This window comes from Amblyomma americanum, chromosome 6 (genome assembly GCF_052857255.1).
Source record: "Amblyomma americanum isolate KBUSLIRL-KWMA chromosome 6, ASM5285725v1, whole genome shotgun sequence".
Taxonomy (NCBI): Eukaryota; Metazoa; Arthropoda; class Arachnida; order Ixodida; family Ixodidae; genus Amblyomma; species Amblyomma americanum.
In genome coordinates this window covers 189,972,340-189,990,292 of record NC_135502.1, presented here as the reverse complement: position 1 = coordinate 189,990,292, position 17,953 = coordinate 189,972,340, and positions in this window count along the sequence as shown.

The following is a 17,953-nucleotide window of genomic DNA, read 5'->3' as shown; positions in this document are numbered from 1 at the left end:
TGTGCTACTTGGGTAGTATACTTAAATTCTAAGAAATGGGTAGTCCGCGTCAGCATATTTGCAGCACACTACAAGCTGCCGTGGAACAGCCTAGTGCTCGAAATCACGTTTTCAGGAACAGTGAAAACTCTGCCTTTCCTGTAGTTCATACGTTTGTGTTAACTTCTAGCAGAAAGCAATCACCACTTACTTAAATTACGTGTGGACAGCGTGATAACATTATACCAGCAATGACGTCGTGCGCGCCTCCTGTCCCGAACAAGCCATCGAAAAGGAGTGCAACTGGCAAGGCGTACCGTCTCCCCTTGACGCCCATGTATTTGTTGGTTGATAGTTCGACTCGTGGCCGATAGCTGACGAAAGTTACGACTAAAAATTCGTCTTTATATTACCCCCGAATTCAAACGCGACCTCTCTGACGCTTGTGCAACAATTTGGGGGCGCGCAGTCTTTGCGCAAAAAGCGCCTCATCACGAAAGATAGTGTGTCTCTTCTCGAGAGATAGTGTTACAAGAAATCAGCAGTTGTGTTTTTGTTGTTATGTGTTTCACGGCACACAGGCAACTAAAGCCATCATGCGCCAAGCAATAGATATAGGAAAAGTGTTTCGTTGAAACTTGTAAACATTATAGAAATCATCTGTGGCGTAGAGGGGCTCAAACATTAGAACTATGTTGTGACCAGATAAGAAAATTTTAGAAATTTGTACATGCTTTACAGAAGGTTGGGTAGCCTCAGCTGCTAACCTTGGCTGCGCAACTTTCTCGAGGCTCCCAAGGAACCAAACAAACACCTCCGCCTTCTTCTCAGAAAGTGGCAGAGGTGTATTATACTTCGAACAGATCAGTGGGTAAAAAAAATTGCTGGTGGTTTAGCTGTGGTTAAGCCTGGAGTGACGCGATAGCAACAGCTGGCCGAGTAGAACTTGCTCACTTGGAATGCAAAGTCAGTGTTTCGCTGCTCCGCTTCGCCTGGGCGTTCCTTCTTCATCTTCGTCCACTTTACAGGGCGTGTGCGCACAGCTCTGGCAGCTCGGTTTCGCCGGCGCGCCGCGCCGCCGGCAACTGCTCCACACCACATGTACAAACCACGTGACAGCGTGGCGTCGCAGCCGCAAGGTGGTGGTGCCGCTACGCTGAAGGCTTGAAATGCTACCGTAATGTAGCTATCGCTACAAAATTAGGAGTTCTTGATAAATCCAGTTTCTCTAAAGAAGTAGTGCAGGATGAAAAGGCATGTAGTCATTATAAAATTTGAATAAAGAACTTTTACCTTAGTTTTTTCATGTTTGCACAGGAAATTAAAATGTGTATAATTGTAAGTTCATGATCGCATTCATCGCGAAGAGGTTTATCTTGCTTTGCCAGTAAGAAATTATGTGTGATGTGTGTGTGTGTTTAGAAAGATGGCAGCTAATTTCTTCTTTAATACGTACCTGCTGGGTGCAGGACTTCAATTCACCTCGAACAGGATTTGCAATGTGCGGTTTGTTATTTACTTCGTTGTTCCACACGGACTGCCTTTTCTGTCTTATGTTACGACGAATTAAGTTGTACGATCTTTAAACGGTATAATTCCTTACTTGATTTGCATGTCACGAGCTTGAGCTGCGCAGAAGCCTGCTCTCTCATTGCTTTTAATTCCTAGATGACTCGATACCCAGCAGAGTTTTTGAAAGCACAAGTTGATGGGCGAGTTGGTTATTCATAGTTTGATTTGAAGCAGCGCAAGGCCGAAAGCCAAAGAAGAGAGCCGAGAAAGAAACGGACGACACAGCGCTGAACTAACAACTGACGTGTATTTGGCACGCTGCACGTATAAATACATTCCGGCACCAAAAAGGAAAACAAAGCAAAGAGCTCATTTATGCATTGGGATTCTGCAAGCCAACACAAGCTGAAATGTGCGATTCAGGAAGCGAAGTTCTTTTTGAGATAAAGACACTGATGGAGCGCTTACACATGTGTCACCACACGTCTTGATGTTCGAAGCCTCGATTATTTCACGGCACAGCTTATCTCTGTTCCTATCCACAACTCTGCAAAATTCAAACTGTGGGGTGCACTCGCACTCACGACAGTGCATGCTGAGGTTACGGGACTCTTTATTATCTACATTGTTGCGGTGCTGCCCGAGCCTATCATTTAAGCACTGATCTGTCTGGCCAATATAAAACCTATTACAAGTCAATGGAATAGAATACACGACATTTTTTTGACACTTCCCGAATTTGCGCTCATGATTTTTCATGCAAACGGGGATAGTTTTCCCTGGATTGTTGACACGCATGCACAAACTTGATAACTTAATGGGAGCCGAAAAAACAACATCCACTCCGACTCTTTTACCAACACTTTTCAAACTATGTGATATCTTGTGGATGTAGGGAATAGCTGCAACTGGCTTACTTGTTTGACATTCAGGACTCGGGGAGCATTTCAGTTTCTTCAACAACACATCGGCCACAGAATAAAGAACATGAAGGGGATAGCCACAAGCAGTAAGGCTCCCTACTTGGTTGCTAAAGCTGCGTGCGGTTTTATGTCGACAGGATTTTGTAAGTGCACTCCTGAAGCTTGACATGACAATTCCTCTTTTAACAAGCTTCGAATGCGCGGAACTATAAGGTAGCAACGGTTTATTAGCCCTAGGCTCGAAAGACCAGCACACACTGCAAGGTGAAAACTGCAGACTCAAGTCTAGAAATCTGATTGTGTCCTCTACAGGAACTTCATGAGTTACTTCCAAAGGGGCAAGAACATCAGAAAAAACACCTCGAAGTTTGGACACTTCCCTACTAAAGGCTTCGCGCCCACAGGTGAGCAAAACTAGATAGTCATCCACAAAGCGAGAAACAGCTGCAACAGCTGTGCCATTTAAGCGGTCATTTAGTTCTCTGTCATGCATAGCTAAAAAGAAATCACTCAAAATTGGGGCAATGCAGGAACCTATACAAATGCCCTTCTTCTGAATAAAAAATCGACCTTCCCAATCTGTGTACGTGGATTCAAGGTAGGCTAATAACAATTCTAAAAAGTTCTCCACCGACATGGCGGCTGCGTTCTGAAAGCGAACGGCACCAAAATTGTCAACGACGTCCCTAATGCACAAAAGGAGACTGTCATGCGGAATGGAGTAGTAAAGGTCCTTTACGTCAATAGAAGTCTAAACGCAAGGTGAAAAAGCAGAATGACTTTGACAAGCTGTTTACGTCTTTATATAACTGTAAAAAGCCTAGCTTGACCATGTTTTTTACTGTTAAGACTCATAAAACCGACGTGCCGTTCCGCGTTATTGTTTCCGAGAAAGGTTCCTGGCAAAAATGTTTAGGACAGTTTCTGAAAGAAAAGCTAACAAAACTACCAGTTGACGATCCCTTCCAGGTTAAGAATTCCCTCGACGTGATTAGCACCCTAGACTACTACCATGACAAGCAACTGTGCGCTTTTTCTATTGACGTAAAGGACCTTTACTACTCCATTCCGCATGACAGTCTCCTTTTGTGCATTAGGGACGTCATTGACAATTTTGGTGCCGTTCGCTTTCAGAACGCAGCCGGCATGTCGGTGGAGAACTTTTTAGAATTGTTATTAGCCTACCTTGAATCCACGTATACAGAGTGGGAAGGTCGAATTTTTATTCAGAAGAAGGGCATTTGTATAGGTTCCTGCATTGCCCCAATTTTGAGTGATTTCTTTTTAGCTATGCATGACAGAGAACTGAATGACCGCTTAAATGGCACAGCTGTTGCAGCTGTTTCTCGCTTTGTGGATCACTTTCTAGTTTTGCTCACCTGTGGGCGCGAAGCCTTTAGTAGGGAAGTGTCCAAAGTTCGAGGTGTTTTTTCTGATGTTCTTGCCCCTTTGGAAGTAACTCATGAAGTTCCTGTAGAGGACACAATCAGATTTCTAACTTGAGTCTGCAGTTTTCACCTTGCAGTGTGTGCTGGTCTTTCGAGCCTAGGGCTAATAAATCGTTGCTACCTTATAGTTCCGCGCACTCGAAGCTTGTTAAAAGAGGAATTGTCATGTCAAGCTTCAGGAGTGCACTTACAAAATCCTGTCGACATAAAACCGCACGCAGCTTTAGCAACCAAGTAGGGAGGCTTACTGCTTGTGGCTATCCGCTTCATGTTCTTTCTTCTGTGGCCGATGTTTTGTTGAAGAAACTGAAATGCTCCCCGAGTCCTGAATGTCAAACAAGTAAGCCAGTAGCAGCTATTCCCTACATCCACAAGATATCACATAATTTGAAAAGTGTTGGTAAAAGAGTCGGAGTGGATGTTGTTTTTCCGGCTCCCATTAAGTTATCAAGTTTGTGCAAGCGTGTCAACAATCCAGGGAAAACTATCCCCGTTTGCACGAAAAATCATGAGCGCAAATTCGGGAAGTGTCAAAAAAATGTCGTGTATTCTATTCCACTGACTTGTAATAGGTTTTACATTGGCCAGACAGGACAGTGCTTAAATGATAGGCTCAGGCAGCACCGCAACAATGTAGATAATAAAGAGTCCCGTAACCTCAGCATGCACTGTCGTGAGTGCGAGTGCACCCCACAGTTTGAATTTTGCAGAGTTGTGGATAGGAACAGAGATAAGCTGTGCCGAGAAATAATCGAGGCTTCGAACATCAAGATGTATGGTGACACATGTATAAGCGCTCCATCAGTGTCTTTATCTCAAAAAGAACTTCGCTTCCTGAATCGCACATTTTAGCTTGTGTTGGCTTGCAGAATCCCAGTGCATGAATGAGCTCTTTGCTTTGTTTTCCTTTTTGGTGCCTGAATGTATTTATACGTGCAGCGTGCCAAATAAATGTCAGTTGTTAGTTCAGCGCTGTGTCGTCCGTTTCTTTCTCGGCTCTCTTCTTTGGCTTTCGGCCTTGCGCTGCTTCAAATCAAGCAGAGTTTTGTTTTGTCCTTAAGATGTGGCTGTTATTATGTTTTGTATAATACCACAAAGTATAGGACTTATTGCATTCCTAGAGTGGAGAGCGGTAAGTAAACTTAGGGAGTCTGTGCAGATAATGCTGTTTTAGGGGTTCTCGCTTACTATTTCTTATAGCTACACAGAAGTCGTAATATTTGGCAGTGAACATTGATGCACACTGTGGAAAACTTACTATTTGACTGCAATTACCTTCTACCACTGCATTTCCAACGTAAGCATCTCTTTTTGAGCCATCTGACTAAAAGCTTGGAAAGTACTGTATTTTTCCTCGAGTGCAAGAAATTCTGGTAGAAACTGTTGTAAAATTTGCTTTTTACTGAATTGTGCAAGAGCAAAATAACCGATTTAAGAGAAATTATACCATGTCGGCAGTGTATCTCGTCTTCCAGCAATGCCAGGTAACGTGTCAATACGCCGAGGTTTTGGCACATCTCTTCAAAACGCAAGAGCAGTGGCCTGGTGCTTTGCGTCCTGTTATTAAACAGTAATCTGGATGGGCATTTTGTGACTGTTTGGTGACATATGTGTTTCGGTAATGAACGGATTTTCAGAATGTATGAACATGTCAGCATCGTTCTTCTGTCTGTAAGTGACGGGTCGTTAGTTTCTACATAACGGCTGTTTATGGTTGACGTCCTGTATGCACCTGTGGAACGACACAAACATAAATTATGTATTGGTTCCAGTCGCTTAAGGTACGGTGGTCTCGTTGATCCATACACTATGCATCCATAATCCATGGTTGACCATACTACAGAGCGGTAAATATGTAAGAGGCAACTCCCATCGGACCCTCAATGTTTTCACGACAGCCCTTTAAGGATGTTCAGGGATCGAGAGGCTTTTTTATCAATGCGTTTATGTGAAGCAGGAAAGAGTTTTCTTTCAAATGTTATGCCGAGAATTATATGCGTATTTATCGCGGTTAACTTTATTTTGTTCAGGCGTAAGGTAGGATCTGTCTATATGCCTCGTTTCAGAGAGAAAAGAATAGGCACCGATTTCTGTGGAGAAAAACGAAAACCGTTTCTTTCTGCCCATGTTACCAGTTTATATATTGCGAATTGTATTTGCCTTTCGGGTGTGGATATACTGGAGGACGTGCAAGCTATCTGAAGATCTTCTACATAGAGTACATAACGGACCTTGGAATTATTTTCCTAAGAGAAATAATTTTACAATAATGAGAGTAGTGCAAAAATGCATTCTTGAGGTACGCCATTTTTTTTAATAAAATTCCTTCAATGGGTTGAGTCTAGGCGGAAATCAAATGAACGGTTAAACAAGAAGTCTTTCAGGCATTTCAACATCCTGCCGTGCATGTCCAGTTCAGCTAGGTCTTGAATAATTCCAAATTTCTACGTTGTGCTATATTCGTTCTCTAAATCGAGAAATACGGCAAGACAGTGTTTTTGTATGAAAGCCTGCCGAGAAATATTTTCAAGGCGAAGTAGGTTGCTTGTAGTGGAGCACTCCTTTTTAAAACCACAATGGTGGGCATCCAGAAGCTTTCGGTCTTCTAACAGAAACGTTAGTCTGATATTCAATACACTTTCAAAGTACTTCTCTAGAGAGCTTGTGAGAGCTCTGGGTTTATAGCTGCTGGGAAAGGTAGGGGGTTTTCCGGGTTTTAAAATGGAACAATTATGGCCTTCTTCCAGGCTTCGGTAAGTTTCTTTCCCCTATACCCAACTTTGTTGAAAATTCTAAAAGAGCCTCTACAGCCAGTTCAGAGAGATAGTCTAACATTTCGTTATGTATTTCGTCAGGGCGGTGTGCAGATTGCTTACCAGCGTACAGTACTTTATTATTTTCTTGAACTGTACGTAAAGTATTATAGGATTCACTTGTGCCTCCGCTTGTCATCAGTCTTTGCTTTTCATTCTTGTTTTTTGTATTGCAGGAATGCATGTGTCTGGTGAGATGAACTGATACTGTACAAAAATATTCACCCAAAATGTCTGCCTGTTCTTCTAAATTTGTCTGCAAACCAGGGGCTGACAGAAAAGGAGCAGTGAATGTGGAGTAGCTGCAATCTTTTACCATATGCACATTTGTTTTGATGTGGTTGAGCTGTTTATTGAGGACATGAAACCTTGCATGAATTTTTTTGGCATTACGGCGAATTTATCGGGCTTTTGCTTCGGCCTTTTTGAAGTTGATGAAATTGTCCTGCATTGGGTATCTATGGAAAATTCCCCTAGCTTTGCTTTGCCTCCTTTTTTCATCTCCGCATTGTAATGAGTACCAAATTTCGTAATAATGTTTTACTACACCAGACGACTGCGGAATTTCTAGGCGTGCTGCTGTTCAAATAGAGTTTGTGATAGATTCTTTTAGATCGTTTACGCTGAGGTTGTGTGAAACTATTTTATCTAGGCTGGCTCTTTCTCTAAAAAGTTCCCAGTCAGCTAAATGTAACTTCCATCGTCGTGGTTTAATTGGCATGACTTGCGATGGGGATGTTAAGCTAAATATTACAGGGAGGTGATCGCTGCCTTATGGGTTGTCGATGACATCCCATTTAAAATAACTAATAGAGAAGGCGAACTAAAAGACAAATCTATGGAACTCATTATTCCCGTGCTCGCAATGCAGTTTGTATCTTTGCGGGTGTTTAGGAGGCAGATATTATTACTTCTTCAAAAATACGACCTCTAAAATCATCTAAATAACGATCTCCTGCATAAGTGTGTGCATTTCCTCAAAAACCGTAGTGGGCACTAAAATCACCAACTAGCAGGTATGCTTTAGGTAGCTGTTCTAAAATGGGTTCTAAATGATTACGTGTTAGTGTGGTGTGGCTCAAGGTATGTGTTGCATATTGTGATATTCTTAAAATGAATTAAAGTGACTGCAACAGCTTCGTATTGGGCATTCAGTTTGATTTCTTGGGTTGCAACGCCACTCTGGATGACAATAGCAACACCGAAAGACATACTTGTTTAAAATGTTTTTTCTTTGTTTTGGAGCTATGTTGGTCTCCTGTAAGCATATATCCACAGGAGACAGTGTGTTTAAAATTTCTTTTATGTCACTGTAGTTATGTATTTTTCCTCGGCAGTTTCAACTGTATGAGCACCGCCACATTGGATGATTCCAGGGAGTGTAGTATTAGACTTAAGCTACAGGTTTTGCTGGTGCTATTATTGGGGTCTTCTCTTTTCTTTTTCGCTCAAGAAGGCTGTTCCACCGTCGCAGCTGGAGCGAGTTCTGTGTTGTGTTCATCGCCTCAGTAGAGGCTCTGTACGTCCGCGGTGAACCCGTGGGTGCACAATTTAGAGGCCTATCCTGGATGGGGGAAGCCTTGCGGGCGGCCGAAAGAGGGGCCGGCGGGCTGTTTTGTAGAAGTGGCAGGGCAGCCTTCACCGCGTCTGCCGGGGCAGGGGTCGTCGTGCCTCATGCATTGCCTGGGCGGTGGCCAAAGCCCGTTGTGCTGTGCCGCCCCTGCGCACCGCATGAGTGAAATTTGCTTTTGCTGTGACCTGCCAAATTGGGGAGAGTCGTTTTCGTGCCACTTGGTATGTTATGTTTACCTTTGTCTTCATCGTTATTATTTTTGTCTCTCTCTTACAGGTCGGACATGACCTCAATTTCGCGGGGTAGTCCCCTTCACAATTCACGCACAGTAGTGCAGCGTGTGGTGTGGAGAACCTGTTTCTCCCCCTTTCATTTCGACGCGGTCCATAATCACCATCGTGCGTCAGGACAGCACCGGCTGGGCGAGGAGGGAAGTCTCCCTCATAGGGGAAGCAGATACAGCAATGGGAGCGCCACCTCGTAGGTTATGCGGATTTCCACGGAGCCTTTGAAGGTCTCTTCGGGATCCGACTATCGTCACGAGCGGTTGCAGCCGCAAGCTCTCGTCACTTCCCGCGGCAGGCTCAAGGAGATCCTTCGTGCCTTGCCGCTGGGCTTCTGGTTCCAGGCAGCAAAGCGAGCGCAGCAAACGCGCGCTATCGCCACCTCACCCACAAAATGTTCGGGGATGGCTTTGCCCCAAGAATGCGGCGCGCACGCGAAAGCCAGCCCGATATTGTCGGCGCATACGAATGTTAGCCGCCGTTACTTCCGAATTCGCGCCCCTGCCAAAGCCAGTAAGACGGAAGCCCTTCATACGTAGCCATCTTTTTCTGAGGGATGCCTCGTTGATGTTTTAAAGCTAGCTCGCCCGCTCTGTGTATTAACTGCAGGTGTACTAGATAGCATATAAGTGCTCGCACTTTGTCGTCCCTTCCCTTTGTTCCCTCGAGCACGATCCCCTCCGTGGTCAGCCAGAGAGAACGCTGCATCCGCGGAGAGAGAGCGCGGGGGGGGGGGGGGGGGGCTGGAAGCTTCAAGTGTTCATATTTCAACAAGTGTTACAGTCAACGGATTCACAATCATTTCATAAACATTTGGCACATGTTTGGCCTGCCGCGACAGCTCGGAGAGCCGCGGCTGAATATTTGACTCTTGAAGCACCGTCTTGGATTTCGTATCTTGAAAGAAGTTAGGACGGCGCTAAAACGACAAAGACAAAGAGGCACGAACACAACAGGACGGGCGCCATCTTGCAACTGAAGTTTATTGCACCAAACCCCTACATTTTATGCATCAACTGAGCTGTATCACAACAAGCTTATCACACAACAAAACGCAATTTCTTCAATAGTCCTAACTTCTTTCAAGATATGAACCAACTAGCCCAAATCAAAGTACTTCTTGGATTTCGTATATATTGCCTCACAGTTATTTTAAGGTTCTCTTCTTTTACGGATTCGGGAAGTTGTCTGGACTCAGAGGTCAGGATTATGTGTTTGGTCGGTATTTCCTTGTCTTTATGGATTTTGACCCGATGGTCATGGGTCACGTTCCGGTCTATCAGACCTTCCAACATCTCTTTTTCTGAGAGGTTCTGGAAATCGTGCTAGGATATTTCTCCTTTCACTGAGTTTAGTGATCGATGTGCAGTTATAGGTACAGGAATGTCTCCAAAGGACACCGTGGCTGGGAGTTTGGAGTATTGTACTTTATCTCGGATTGGGAGGCGCCGGTCGCCACTCGCCAACATCGTCATCGTGTAGCCAAAGCTCAGGCAGTCAGTCAGGGATTTTGAAACAATGAACGGAGACATTTTCCTAGCTGGCTGATCTTGATTTTCACTGTATACGACATAGCATACCTAGAGAAAAGTTCTTTAATTTTTTGCAGGAATTCTTGACTTGCGTTGGTCCGCACTCGTTTTTGAGGGCGATTGTTTTGTTTTCGGCCACGGTGCCAGCCACCCAGCACGGAGCCTAATAAGGGGGCGGGACAGGAACTCGCACGTCCTGTCCACGCCAGCTGTAGACCTCAACTATAACCAAATAACCGAATATGACGAAACTCAGAGCAGTTCGTCACAAAAGGTCAACCCTAGCCTCCAGGAAAAAAGAGAAATCTAAGAAGTTAATTGGAGACAGGAGAGGTGCGCTCTACTGAACTTGCACTATTAGATCAACGAGAATATATATTGAACGAACTCGAACATAATAGGATAGTCATTGGTATTTTTCTTGATTTTTCGAAGGCATTCGACTTATTAAACCATACAATACTTCTTCGTAAACTTGAGCGTTGTGGCTTCTGCGGCCATGCACTATCGCTTGTGCAGTCATACCTCATGGATCGCGAACAGGCAGTGGCAATAAACGGTCTCCTCTCAGATATGCAATCTGTAGGCTGTGGCGTTCCACAAGGCAGCATTTTGGTTCCATTTCTGTTTATTCATTACATCAATGACATTGTACATGCAACTCCATTCGTTAAATTTATCATCTATGCTGATGACACCAGTATTTTTCTTGCCGGAGATAATGCAGCTGAACTCACAGATACTGCAAACAATGCACTGAGGCAAATAGAAAACTGGAGTAGCAGAAATGCGTTGCGGATTAACACAGCAAAGACTAAAGTCATTGTTTTCAGAGGTAGAAACAAGAAGGTCTGTCTCACTAAGAACATATTCCTGCAGTCCGTACCCTTAGAAGTTGTGCCTTCATTTAAAACATTAGGTATATTATTTAATGAAAGAATGTCATGGGATGATCATGTTAGCTTTGTAACAAATAAATGTTCACGTATTATTGGTCTTCTTTACAAGAACCGTGAGATACTCACGCGAAATGTAATGCTAATGCTATATAATTCATTGATACAATCTCATTTCAGCTATTGCCATTTAACCTGGGGTGCAACAACAGCAGGCAATCTTCAGAAACTACACTTGTTACAGAAAAAATTTCTAAGAATTGTTGAAAATGTTTCGCATACCTACCATACGGCCGCACTTTTCTTAAAGTATAACTTACTACCAATTACTAAGCTTTATGACTATCGTCTGAGCAAGTGTGTGAAAAACGAGGTGTTGAAGAACATATCTTTTCTATCAAAATTAGCTGGTTTAGAAAAACGAGATGCAATGTACAGCACAAGAAATATAGCACAATGGAACGTAAAAACATACAGAACTTTCTATGGTAATCAAACATTAGAAAATAAACTACCACGACTTCTTAACAAACTCGCACAAAACGATATTGATCTCCAAAACACAACACGCCACAAACTGTTCGAGCATTTTTTTTTACACTACACCTAACCTTTTTTCTGTGATTTGTCTACCTAATTCTTCTTTCTTTCATCATCATTGTAAGTTTTCTTTCCAGCCAGGACAATGCTGTTGATTTTATGCTGACTACTGTAACCGGATAACAGCTCTGCTATATGTATTTTTTTTATTTTTTTATTGTATTGTATTTGTATTTTCTTTATTGCTTTACTGTATTGCTGTCAAAGTGGGGGCCAGTGGCCTTGTCAAGCTGTCAAACGGCAGCTTTTACTACGGGTCCCCGCCATCATCTGTTCCATGGTGGCAAATAAATTTGAATTTGAATTTGAAAGATGGAGGCGAGGATAGGAAAGGCGACTGCCGTTTTACCCCGGTTGGGTCAGGCCGGAGGTGCCGTCTACGGGAAGCTTGGGCTAAAATGGTGTGTTGCCTAAGCCGAGGGGCCTTAAATGTCCAAACGCCCAGCATCGGCTCAACCACCAGGATCCCCTTCTCTCCGGACACGGCGATGCCACGCACAGCTCAGCGCGGGTGCTTGGGTCCCTAGTGACGCACTGCTCACCATCATCCTTCTGCGAGGATATTCTTGCGTATGCTCGGGAACCCGTGGTGCCGCCACGAAATCAGCACTGCGCTCTCTTACGAGACTCATAAGACACGATGCAGTTAGTATCTTCCACCCGCCAAGAATGTCCTCGATAGTGCGTTGTTCATTACAGTCGCTAAATTTTTAACTGGGATACCAGCAATGCCAGACGAATAAAAAAGGATTCAGGTTAACATGCATATAAGTTGTTAAGTCAGAAGCTGAAGAACGAGCGAGATTGTAGATGCAGTAATGTTATGCTAACTGAAGATATATTGTAATGTGATTCAAATCTGAATAAATTTCTTTCTAATATTTCGACCCCATTTCATCAAAAACGAGTCGTACTGACTGATAAATGCGTTATCTTTACCACTAATACTAACAACGCTGAAAAACAAAAACTGGGGAAGGAATATTTCGGCAGCTGAAGTGCATTGTGAATGTGGATTGAACATTCTATATATATATATATATATATATATATATATATATATATATATATATATATATATATATATATATATATATATATATATATATATATATATATATATATATATATATATATATATATACAGACAAGCCACCGCGGTGGCTGAGTGGTTATGGTGCTCGGCTGCCGGCCCGAAATACGCGGGATCCATCCCGGCCGTGGCGGTCGAATTTCGATGGAGGCGAATTTCTAGAGGCCCGTGTGCTGTTCGATGTCACTGCACGTAAAGGTACCCCAGGTGGTCGAAATTACCGGAGCCCTTCACTGCGGCGTCCCTCATAGCCTGAGTCGCTTTGGGACGTTAAATCCCCCATAAACCATATATACAGACGAGGTAAAAGAAATAAGGGGCACGTTTGACAAACTTATGAAGGAAGCCAACAGTCACCGAAACGAAGGTGCATAAGGGAGCGTTAGTTTTTGTTTATTGTGTTGTGCTTATCAGTAGCATAATATTACTTAAATTAATAAATCGCTCAAAGAAAATTACTTATAAAGCAGCAGAAAAAAGAACCATGCCGCCGTTGGGATCCGAATATCGCGTCCGGTGCTCTTACCAATAAACATAAATACATCCAATAAACACCCAATAAATGTACACCCAATAAACATAAATACCCATGAGAGCAGCAGATTGGACACCCGTCGCTGTAGCTCAGTTGTTAAGCGCACCGGACACGATATTCGAAGGTCGTGGGTTCGGATCCCACTGGCGGCACGGTTGTTTTTACTGCTGCTTTATAAGTAATTTTCTTTAAGCCATTTATTAATTTAAGTAATATTACCCTACTGATAAGCACAACACAATAAAAAAATAACGTTCCCCTACCTTGGTATATATATATATATATATATATATATATATATATATATATATATATATATATATATATATATATATAATGGGCATGTCCAGATAAGAACGGTAATCGAGGTCCCATGACCATTTTTTGTTTTCAATTAAATTTTTATATGTGATGGGTAAATGTGTCCACACAAAGGAATGAACCTTAGTTTTGCAAGGAACTTCATGGTTTTCTCCAAAAAAAATCGTATGTCACAAGAGGTGGAGAATGTCGTTTTTGCCACTTCTCAAAGTTGCAAGTTTGGAGCATCACTGTATGCACAATAATGTGTTTCCGCGCTTAACTATTTTTTAAATACTTTATTACAACTTGCACTATACGAAGAAAATAAAAAACGTTTTCTTGCTGTGTCAGCCTTCCGAGTAAAAATCGCAAACTTCGCTTCCGGAGCTGTGCGGTGCCAAAAAGGCACTTTTCAGGGCAGCCTTAGGGCAAGATGCGTAAAGATCTCCCGAGTGAATCTTTTTCTGTGTAATTTTCAGCTACTTTTAATCACTTCAGGCAAGTTTAGTAGCTCTACAGTTGACCTATATTTTTCAATATGGCCTCAAAATTGGCAGAAGTTCAAAGACGTCAAAAAAGTGACAACTTTGACTTGAATTTAAAAAAAAAAACACCATCATCGAATTTTATTAAAATTTGCCCCAATAATACTCAATACTCGATAATTTTAAGGCACCAAAAAAGTGCTGCATTATTTTGTTTTAAAGCATAAAAATAAATACAAAAATGAGTTCATGTTTTTGTTACCTAGAATTGCTTATTACTGCTTCTTAGAAATAGTAACTGTCAGAAATCTGATTTAGCACTCACTGAACGTGGTTACATTTCATTTACCACAATATGCGAACCGTCCTGAATGTTTTTACAGCTTCTACTCGCTTGTTAGCGGCGTTCTTAATGCGTCAAAATGGGAATAAATTCGCTATTTCACCTGATGAACTGGCTGCTGGCGGTCAAACGTTTTTTTTTTGTATTCTCTAATTTATCATCGTAAGGTACATTGGTATGCAATCGATTTTTTAAAAATATTAGATCATTTCTCGGTTCTTAGAAAAAGTATTATATATAAAAATTTATATTAATGTGTTTCTGAAGCCGACGTTTCCGTACCAGCATCTGTTTACCTCGGTGTTCAAATGTTCTACAGGGCAATGTCAGGAGACAGAACGTCGTCTTCTGAGAGGAACAATTTATCTGCAAGATTTTTAATCAGGAGGAGTTTTAATAGGAACGCAATTTACAAATGGGATGCCGCTTTATATGCAGATTGCAATTCAGAAAATCGTAACAAGAAATTAACGGCAGCAGTTGAAGTCGGTATGCGCACAGTATATTGTCCAGCACGAAGCACAAACCAGATCACAGTCTCTTCCATTCCGAAGCAGCGGTCGAGGCCACGTAGGATGCACTGCCTTCATTTGTTTGAACGTACTTCCACATATGGAGCGTATGAACTCCAGGCCCTTTCTTTGCCATTTTCCATTCTTCCTTCTTCGTTTCGCGAAAGTCTGCAAGCTCCCTCTATGGGAGCTCCAGAATGGTGATGTTCTTTAGCGTTCCTTGAATTGCGTCCACGAAGCCGCTGACTGTTTGTATGGCCTCACTTGCAGGCTTCCGCAAGTTGTGGTGTGATGCTCGATGTTTGACAAGCCCACCAACGCCGTCGCAAGCATTTTTGCCGTGTCCAGTGGCCGAAAACATCCATTTCGTCTCTTGACATTCACTGCGTTGTAGCTCATGAAACTGATATTTATTCTTGAAGTGAGCGGGAGCCCCGTCGCTCACATATGTAATCTTGGTGTAGATTGGCGCGTTGTCTTCGAGGTGTGCTTTGATTTTTGAGAGAGCCAATCATGCATGAGCTGAATCATGAGACATATCGTCGGAAATAATGGCGTAGTTCCGAGTCGATTTTCTTGACGTGACAACGCAGGTAAACACGGTCACCTGCTTTTTCTGCCAATGGTACGCTTGTACTGCGTCTGGAAGCATAACTGTCCAGTTTTCGGCGAAATCGAAATGCAAAACAATTGCACCTCTCTTGCAGCTGTGTTTTTCTTCATGTATTGCTCTTACTTGCACAGATCTAATATAGTTGTGGGGAATCCATTTCATGGCCATTGTTAGAAATTCTCTCATAAATGATGAAGCGGTCAGAGTCTTTTTAACGAGTTCACCGTATTCCCATGAAGCAATCAACACCTCGTCCTCGCTGCTCATTTCAAAACTTTCCGAAGTGAAAATGCCATCTTGTGGACAGTGCTCACAATTCCTGAGGAAACACGACGCAGTAGGTATGCAGAGTCTCTGCATATCTTCGGGAGAAAGCGACCTTCCGGTTGCATTTTGCAGTCCCACGGGGCACAGCTGAAAGTTTGCACAGCACACGCAAACACACACTTGCCACTGTGGCGAGCATTTCACCCACTTAGGACGCAAGGTTATGAATTTTGTGAGGCCAACCTGGGAGGCAGAGTGAGCTTGCTTGTAGAGGCTGAATGCTTCTCGCAAGGACCGCGTCATGAAGCGTTTAGGTATCCATTCTTTCTCTCCCTCCTTTTCGATTCTCACAACATCCTTTTTGTTCGGAGTCTGTCTAGAGCAATCAAGTTCATCCATGGTGTAATATTCTAAAACGGTGGTAATGTCTTCTTGTTGCAGTTTACATCTTGTATATCTCTCCTGTGTTGACCATAAGCCTTCCTCATCCACCATCTTCTTCGATTTTTGGATAACGTACCTCGTTGCCTCTGGAATAACTTCCTGCACATATTTCACAGTTAGGTTGCGTGGTAGCAGTGTCAGCAGCTGGCAACGCTCTTGAAAGGACGTACACCTATTTTAGGCAGCATGTAGGTTGTCCTCCCAGCTGCTGCATTGCGCACACTTTTCTTCTGACGCACGCGAAGTCTCTGGGACATTATATGCTGCCTGTATCCCCGATCGTATTTTCGTCACCATAGCTCTTGCCACCTCTTCCTGCTTTCGCTTTGCATAGGAAAGTCTGAGGCGTTTTTTTAGAGCGCTCGGTGGCTTTAGGGGCGAGATTTTGGAGGTAAGGCTGACACTTGAATTTAAATTTTCTACGATTTCTTCCCCAGGGCGGAATTCTTCTAATGTTTGGTTGACTCTGTCTGCATATTATCTATGTCTTCCTTGAACCGACGGTAACAATTCTGACAGATGAAGTCACTTTCTCGTACTCGGAGAGCTTCTTCGGGAAGTAGGACTTTTTTGAGAGCAGGGACATAGAGTGTCTTTACACTGCGAAAATTACGTCCTTTTTCAATTCTCTGTCTGTGCCTTTTTGAGTAGTCGGAACAAAACGTTCGCCGCGGAAATCTCTTCATGAATGCAAAAGCTCACCGCTTCCGTAGATTATCGCGAGACAGAAGAGCAGGTGACGGATGCAGGGCCCAGAGCTGCTTTTCCAAAAAAAGAAGATGGACAGATGAATGGATTTTTAACACAGGCTGCCCACCGTCGACACTGATGTTCTTTCGGTCTGGCGTACGAGCTGAGACTGAGATGCCAAGTATGCTTGTCGAGGGAGCGCTCCAGCGCAGAGAAAACACGTGAGTACAGAAAACGACCCCACCGGGTCTACCAGGCCTGGAAAACGACACACAAAACTCGAGATCCGAACAACATCCGCTCACAAGGGTTATCTCGGTCGAAGGTCGAAGGCTGAGGCATAATAACTGCTAGGCGTTCGGTGCGTTGCGATGAAAAGATGATAGCGGCGGCTAAAGCCTCGGTGCAGCGGCGGCACACATGAAGCTGTGAATTTCAGGGTCGCGCCGGGCGTTATATAGCTATAGGAGCGGCTGCCAAGCGCGGTTCATCCCTGGAGCGGCGGTAGCAGTTAAAGTCACCTTGAGAGTGTGACGGGTGCATTAATTGTTTGCATAAACTACCCCTACACACACGTCACTCCAAAATAACGTGCTGAAATATGCTTACACTAATATAGGTCCCACCGTTAGAACAGTACGAAAGCGAATAGGAGCTTTAGACCTTTGATTGTAATAGAAAAATTGCTTACAAATTACATCTATGAATTCAGAAACTGTAGCGTTTAAAATTTGCTTACACAATACCAATACTAAACCAGCTTCTGACGATTGCGCATCCTAAGAGGGAATACTGAGCAGTCGTAGGGATTGAAATTATGAAGTCCGTTTTGTATTTATTTTCATACTTTAAAACAATATAATGCAATACTTTTTAATGCCGTGAAATTACGATCTATTGAGTATTATTAGGGGAAATTTTAATAAATATCGATGATGTTGTTTTTTTTAAATTCAAGTCAAAGTTGTCACTTTTTTCACGTTTTTGAACTTCTGCCAATTTTGAGGCCATATTGAAAAATATAGGTCAAGTGTAGAGGTACAAAACTTGCCTGAAGTGATTAAACGTAGCTGAAAAATACAGAGAAAAAGATTCAGTCGGGAGATCT